The sequence below is a fragment of the Mustela nigripes genome, chromosome 2, assembly GCF_022355385.1.
Source record: "Mustela nigripes isolate SB6536 chromosome 2, MUSNIG.SB6536, whole genome shotgun sequence".
In the NCBI taxonomy this organism is placed as follows: domain Eukaryota; kingdom Metazoa; phylum Chordata; class Mammalia; order Carnivora; family Mustelidae; genus Mustela; species Mustela nigripes.
In genome coordinates, this window is record NC_081558.1 from 11,187,512 (window position 1) to 11,195,351 (window position 7,840).

Genomic DNA, 7,840 nt, shown 5'->3' on the forward strand with positions numbered 1-7,840 from the left:
TCTGGAGCTGCCCAGACAGCCGACACTGCCGAGGTTTTGGATACAAGCAGAAGAACCTGCATCCCCAGGGACCGCGACTTGGAACCTGCTCTGTCAGCGGCCAAGGTGGAATTTATATGGGCTCTGCAACACCCACAGAAGGCCAGGCTGAGGCTTCTCTCTGAGAGGGAGGTCAGGGTGCAGTTTGCTTTCCTCTAAACCTAAAAAAAAAAAAAAAAAAAACAAAAACAATCCCGGCGACGGCAAAAAAAAAAAAAAAAAAAAAAAAAAAAAAAAAAAAAAAGATTAAAAGAGAACATCCACCACAAATAGGACATTTATTTTTAACTCGTTCCCACTATTCTGGTTCATTTATTTTATATAGATAATTTTTTTAACACATTTACCATCAAAGTGAGATGTCCAGTACATCAAATTCCATAATAACATTCTAACCTGAACTTTTTGATACATACACCTGTTTTTCTTTTGCATTTCTATTTTTTGAATTCTTTTTTTTTAAATTTAGTTTAGCTTAGTCTAGTTTATTCCTTTTTGTTTTTATTTTCTAATATTCATATAGAGTTAAACTTCAAGGTAATGCAGTTTCCCAAATCAATGCTACCCCTATAGGTAAACCAATTTTTAATCCCCCTTTATCTTAGGAAATTTGAGTCCTTTAACAAAGATATCATGATACATCCAGGAAGAATCAAAACAACCTTCCTCTCCCACACTGAGAATTTATAACCACTCTCCCATCTTTTTCTTCCACCACTGTTTCTGTGTTTTTGTGTTTGTCCTGATAGCATATAAATCTTATACTTGGGGTTCTTTTTCATGAGGTTCCTCCTTTATTTGCATATATATATATATATATACATATATATATATATATATATTGTTTTTCTCTAGTCATATACTTTTATGAGTCTTTTTATCTGACAGTTTTTGTTTGTATACTTCCTAAATCTTACCTTGGGGCCCATTTTGGCTGAACCTTCTCTTTTATCTTCCCTTTTTTTCTGTCTCTCACTGTCTCTTTTTTTTATTATTTTCTTTTTTCTATCATTTGGGTGGGGAATCCTGATTGCTCAGAAGTGTTCCAGGGTGCACCTTGACTGAACCACGGTTGATACATCCAGCTACATCCGTTCAGTCATCTCTCACCAAAATGACTAGGAGGAGGAATGCCCAACAGAAGAAAAATATAGGATGGACCTTCTGGAACAGAGCTAATGGCTATCAATATAGACAATATGTCGGAAAGAGAATTCAGGCTAACAGTTGTCCAGGCAATAGCTAGGTTAGAGAAAGCCATGGATGACCAAACAGAATTGATTAGGGCTGAACTGAAAGTGACCAGAGATGATGTTCACAATGTTAGGGCTGAGCTGAAAGCTACCAGGGAAGAGGTTCACAATGCTCTCAATGAGTTCCAATCTAATCTAAATTCTCTCAAAGCGAGGGTAACTGAGACAAAAATTAGAATTAGTGATCTGGAGGACACACAGATATAGATAAAGGATCATGAGGAAGCCTGGAATAAACAGTTTAGAATCCCCAAAAACAGAGTCAAGAAAATAAATGATGCCATGAAATGTTCCAACGTCAGAATTATCGGAATCCCTGAAGGGTAGGAGAAAGAAGGAAGTCTAGAAGATATAGTGGAACAAGTTCTTCATAAAAATTTTCCCAATCTCATGAATGTAACCAGAGGTCATGTACAAGAGGCCGAACAATCTCCACCCAAGATAATAGATTCCAGAAAAAATCAAGGCACGTCGGAGTCAAACTGAGAAATCATAACTGTAGATACAATCTCTTAAAAGCCGCTAGGAAAAGAGGCTCCTTACTTACAGAGGAAAGCCCATCAGAATAACATCAGACCTGTCCACAGAGACATGGCAAGCCAGAAAGGGCTGGTAAGATATATTCAGGGCACTAAATGAGAAGAACATGCAGCCGAGAATACTTTATCCAGCAAGACTGAAATTCAAAATGGATGGAGAGATAAAGAGTTTCCAAGAACGGCAAAGCTTAAAAGACTATGCGACCACCATGCTGACACTGCAGGAAATATTAAGCGGGGTTCTATAAAACAGAAAAAAATACTAAGAATATCATTGAATACAAATATAGAGACAATCTACAGAAATAAAGACTTCAAACGAAACATGATGTCAATAAAAACGTGTCTATCAATAGTCATTCTCAATGTGAAAGGCCTAAATGTGCCCATAAAAAGGCACAGGGTTGCAGATTGGATGAAACGATAGGACCCATCCATATGTTGTCTACAAGAGAAATATTTTGAATCTAAAGATACACCCAGATTGAAAGTGAAGGGAAGGAGAAGCATCTTTAATGTCAATGGAACTCAAAAGGAGGCTGGGGTAGCGATTCCCATATCAGATAAACTAGATTTTAAACTAAAGATGATAGTCAGACATACAGAAGGACACTACATCATTCTTAAAGGGACTACCCACAAAGATGGCCTAACAATTGTAAATATCTATGCCCCCAATAAGGGAGCAGCCAATTTCATTAAAAAACTGTTAATCAAGATAAAGAGTCATATTGATATGAATACACTAATTGTAGGAGATCTTAGCACGGGTCTCTCAGAAATAGATCATCAAAGGAGAAAATCAATAAAGACACAAGAGCATTGAATGACACATTGGACCAGATGGACCTCATAGATATATACAGAACATTCCACCCTAAAGCAACAAAATACACATTCTTCTCAAGTGTACATGGAACCTTCTCCAGAATAGACCACATAATGGGTCACAATTAAGGGCTCATCCAATACCAAAAGACTGAGATTATTCCCTGTGTATTCTCAGATTACAATGCTTTGAAATTGGAGCTTAATCACAAAGTAAAGTTCAGAAGGAACTCAAACACCTGGAAGCTAAAGACCACCTTGCTTAAGAATGCTTGGATCAACCAGGAGATCAAAGAAAAACTGAAACAATTCATGGAAACCAATGAGAATGAAGACACTTCGGTCCAAAACCACCTATGGGATACAACAAAGGTGGTCCTAAGGGGGAAATACATAGCCATCCAAGACTCTCTCAAAAAAAATTGGAAAAATCCAGAATGCAGCAGCAATCTCTATACCTTAATGAACTGGAGAATCAACAGCAAATCAAACCAACTCCACACATGAAAAGGGAAATAATCAAGATTAGAGCTGAGATCAATGAGGGAGAAACCAGAGATACAGTAGAACATATCAATGAAACTTGAAGTTGGTTTTTGAAAAAATCAATAAGATCAATAAACCATTAGCCACACTGATCCAAAAGAAAAGAGAGAGCACCAATTCATAAAATTATGACAAAAAGGGAGAGATCACAACTAACACCAAGGAAGTAGAAACAATCATCAGAAGTTATTATCAACAGTTTTATGCCAATAAGCTAAGCAACCTAGATGAAATAGTTGCATTCCTAGAAAACTGTAAACTCCCAAAATTGAGCCAGGAAGAAAATGACATTCTGAATAGACCTATATCTAGGAAAGAGAATGAAGCAGTGATCAAAACCTCCAAAAAACAAGAGCCCAGGAACTGAAGGATACCCTGGGGAATTCTACCAAACTTTCTTTTTTTTTAAATTTATATTTTATTTATTTTCAGCATAACAGTATTCATTATTTTTGCACTACACCCAGTGCTCCATGCAATCTGTGCCCTCTCTTATACCCACCACCTGTTTCCCCAACCTCCCACCCACCCCCGCCACTACAAAACCCTCAGATTGGTTTTAAGACTCCATAGTCTCTCATGGCTCACCTCCCCCTTCTAATTTCCCCCAACTCCCTTCTCCTCTCTAACTCCCAATGACTTCCATGCTATTTGTTATGCTCCACAAATAATTAAACCATATGATACTTGTCTCTCTCTGCTTGACTTATTTCACTCAGCATAATCTCTTCCAGTCCCGTCCATGTTGCTTCAAAAGTTGGGTATTTGTCCTTTCTGATGGAGGCAAAATACTCCATAGTGTACATGGACCCCATGTTCCTTATCCATTCGTCAACTGAAGGGCATCTTGGATCTTCCCACAGTTTGGCTACTGTGGTCAATGTTGCTATAAACATTGGGGTACAGATGGCCCTTCTTTTCACTCCATCTGTATCATTGGGAACTTCTCTATGACCCTGCAATTGCACTCTACCAAACTTTCAATAAAGAAATAACACCTATTCTCCTAAAGCTGTTTCAAAAAAATTGAAGCAGAAGGAAAACTTCCAGACTCTTTTTATGAAGTCAGCATTACCTTGATCCCTAAACCAGGCAAAGACCCTACCAGAAAGGAGAATTTAAGACCGATATCACTGATGAATATGGATGATAACATTCTCAACATGATACTAGCAAACAGGATCCAACAGCACATTAAAAAGATTATCCACCATGAGCAGGTGGGATTCATTCATGGGCAACAAGGATGGTTTAACATTCGTAAATCAATCAATGTGATAGAACAAAATAATAAGAGAAGAGAGAAGAACCACATCGTCCTCTCAATTAATGCAGAAAAAGCATTTGACAAAATCCAGCATCCGTTCCTGATTAAAATGCTTCAAAGTATAGGGATAGATGGAACATTCCTTAACTTCATAAAATCTATCTATGAAAGACCCACAGCAAATATCATCCTCAAATCAAAAAAGCTTGCAGCCTTCCCATTGAGATCAGGAACATGACAAGGATGCCCACTCTCACCACTCTTATTCAACATAGTATTAGAAGTCCTAACAACAGCAATCAGTCAAGAAAGCAAAATAAAATAAAAGGTATCCAAATGGCAATGAAGAATTCCAACTCTCTCTCTTCTCAGATGACATGATTCTTTATATGGAAAACCCAAAAGACTCCACCCCTAAACTACTAGAACTCATAAAGCAATTCAGCAACGTGGCAGGATACAAAGTCAATATACAGAAATCAGTGACTTTCTTATACACGAACAATGAAAATACAGAAAGGGAAATTAGAGAATCTATTCCATTTACTATAGCAACAAGAACCATAAGAAACCTGGGAATAAACCTACCAAAGAGGTAAAGGATCTGTACTCAAGGAATTACAGAACACTCATGAAAGAAATTGAAGAAGACACAAAAAGATGGAAGACCATTCCATGCTCTTGGATCAGAAGAATAAACATTGTTAAAATGTACTGTCTAGAGCAATCAATAATTTTTGTGCCATTCCGACCAAAATTCCACTGGTATTTTTAAGAGACCTGGAGAAAATAATCCTAAAATGTATATGGAATCCAAAGCGAACCCAAGTCACTAAGGAAATGTTGAAAAACAAAAATAAAACTGGGGGCATCACATTACCTGATTTCAAGCTTTACTACAAAGCTCTGATCACCAAGACAGCATGGTACTAGCATAAGAACAGACACATAGACCAGTGGAACAGAGTAGAGAGCCCACATATAAACCATCAACTCTATGGTCAAATAATCTTTGACAAAAGAGGAAAAAAATATACAATGGAAAAAAGTCAGCCTCTTCAATAATGGTGCTGGGAAAACTGGACAGCTATATGTAGAAGAATGAAACTCGACCATTCACTTACACCGTACACAAAGATAAACTCAAAATGGATAAAAGATCTCAACGTGAGACAACAATCCATCAGAATCCTAGAGGAGAATATTGGCAGTAATCTCTTCGATATCAGCCACAGAAACTTCTTTCAAGATATGTCTGCAAAGGCAAAGGAAACAAAAGCGAAGATGAACTTTTGGGACTTCATCAAAATCAAAAGCTTCATCACAGCAAAGAAAGAGTCAACAAAACAAAGAGGCAACCTATGGGATGGGATAATATATTTGCAAATGACAGTACAGACAAAGGGTTGATATCCAGAATATATAAAGAACTCCTCAAACTCAACACACACAAAACAGACAATCATATCAAAAAATGGGCAGAATATATGACCAGACACTTCTCCCATGAAGACATACAAATGGCTATCAGACACATGAAGAAATGATTATTATCACTAGCCATCAGGGATATTCAAATTAAAGCACATTGAGATTCCCTCAAGAAATTAAAAATAGAGCTTCCCTATGACCCTGCAATTTCACTACTGGGTACTTACCCCAAAAACAGATGGGGTACATCTGTACCCCAATGTTTATAGCAACAATGGCCATGGTCGCCATACAGTGGAAAGAATAAAGATGCACTTCAATGGACGAATAGATAAAGAAGATGTGGTCCATATACACTATGGATTATTATGCCTCCATCAGAAAGGATGGATACCCAACTTTTGTAGCAACATGGATGCGACTGAAATAGATTATGCTGAGTTAAATAAGTCAAGCAGAGAGAGTCAATGATCATATGGTTTCACTTATTTGTGGAGCATAACAAATAGCATGGAGGACATGGCGAATTAGAGAGGTGAAGGGAGTTGGGGCAACTTGGAAGGGGAGATGTAAAGAAATATTAAAAATAAAACAAAAATAAAAAATTAAAATCATGAAGTTATAAAAAAGAAAAAATTTAAAAATAAAGAAAATATAACAAAAAGGAAATTATATATCTATATATCTATATATATATATATATATATATATATACATACATACATTAGACTAATGAATAGAACAGGGTCACCCAGTTATTTTTAGAGCATTTTGGTCTCTTATGAGAAACTATCTTCCAAAAATTTAAGGAATGAAAAACATATATATGGTAAACAGAAGTACGGGATGGAATATGACTATAAAGATGAATTTGTTTTTTATTTCTTTTTTGTATTAATTTTTAATTTTTATTTTGTTTATTTTTTTTTATATATTTACTTTTTTAAAGATTTATTTTTTATTTATTTTCCACATAACAGTATTCATTATTGTTGCACCACACCAAGTGCTCCAGGCAATCCGTGCCCTCTCTAATACCCACCACCTGGTTCCCCCAATCTCCTACCCCCTGTCCCTTCAAAACCCTCAGGTTGTTTTTCAGAGTCCATAGTCTCTCATGGTTCACCTCCCCCCCAATTTCCCTCATCTCCCTTCCCCTCTTCATCTCCCCATGTCCTCCATGTTATTTGTTATGCTCCACAGATAAGAGACACCATATGATACTTGACTTTCTCTGCTTGACTTATTTCACTCAGCATAACCTCTTCCAGTCCTGTCGACGTTGCTACAAAGGTTGGGTATCCGTCCTTTCTGATGGAGGCATAATACTCCATAGTGTATATGGACCACATCTTCCTTATCTATTCGTCCATTAAAGGGCATCTTGGTTCTTTCCACAGTTTGGTGAACATGGCCAATGCTGCTATAAACATTGGGGTACAGATGGCCCTTCTTTTCACTACATCTGTACCTTTGGGATAAATACTCAGTAGTGCAATTGCAGGGTCATAGGAAAGTTCTACTTTTAATTTCTTGAGGAATCTCCACACTGTTCTCCAAAGTGGCTGCACCAACTTGCATTCCCACCAACAGTGGAAGAGGGTACCCCTTTCTCCACATCGCCTCCAACACATGTTGTTTCCTGTCGTGCTAATTTTGGCCTTTCTAATTTTTGTAAGGTGGTATCTCAATGTGGTTTTAATTTGAATTTCCCTGATGGCTAGGGATAATGAACATATTTTCATGTGTCTGATAGCCATTTGTATGTCTTCATTGGAGAAGTGTCTGTTCATATCTTCTGCCCATTTTTTGATATGATTGTCTGTTTTGTTTGTTTTGTGTTTCAGAAGTGTTTTTGTTTGTTTGTTTGTTTTTTAATTTTTTATTTTTATAAACATATATTTTTATCCCCAGGGGTAAAGGTCTGTGAATCACCA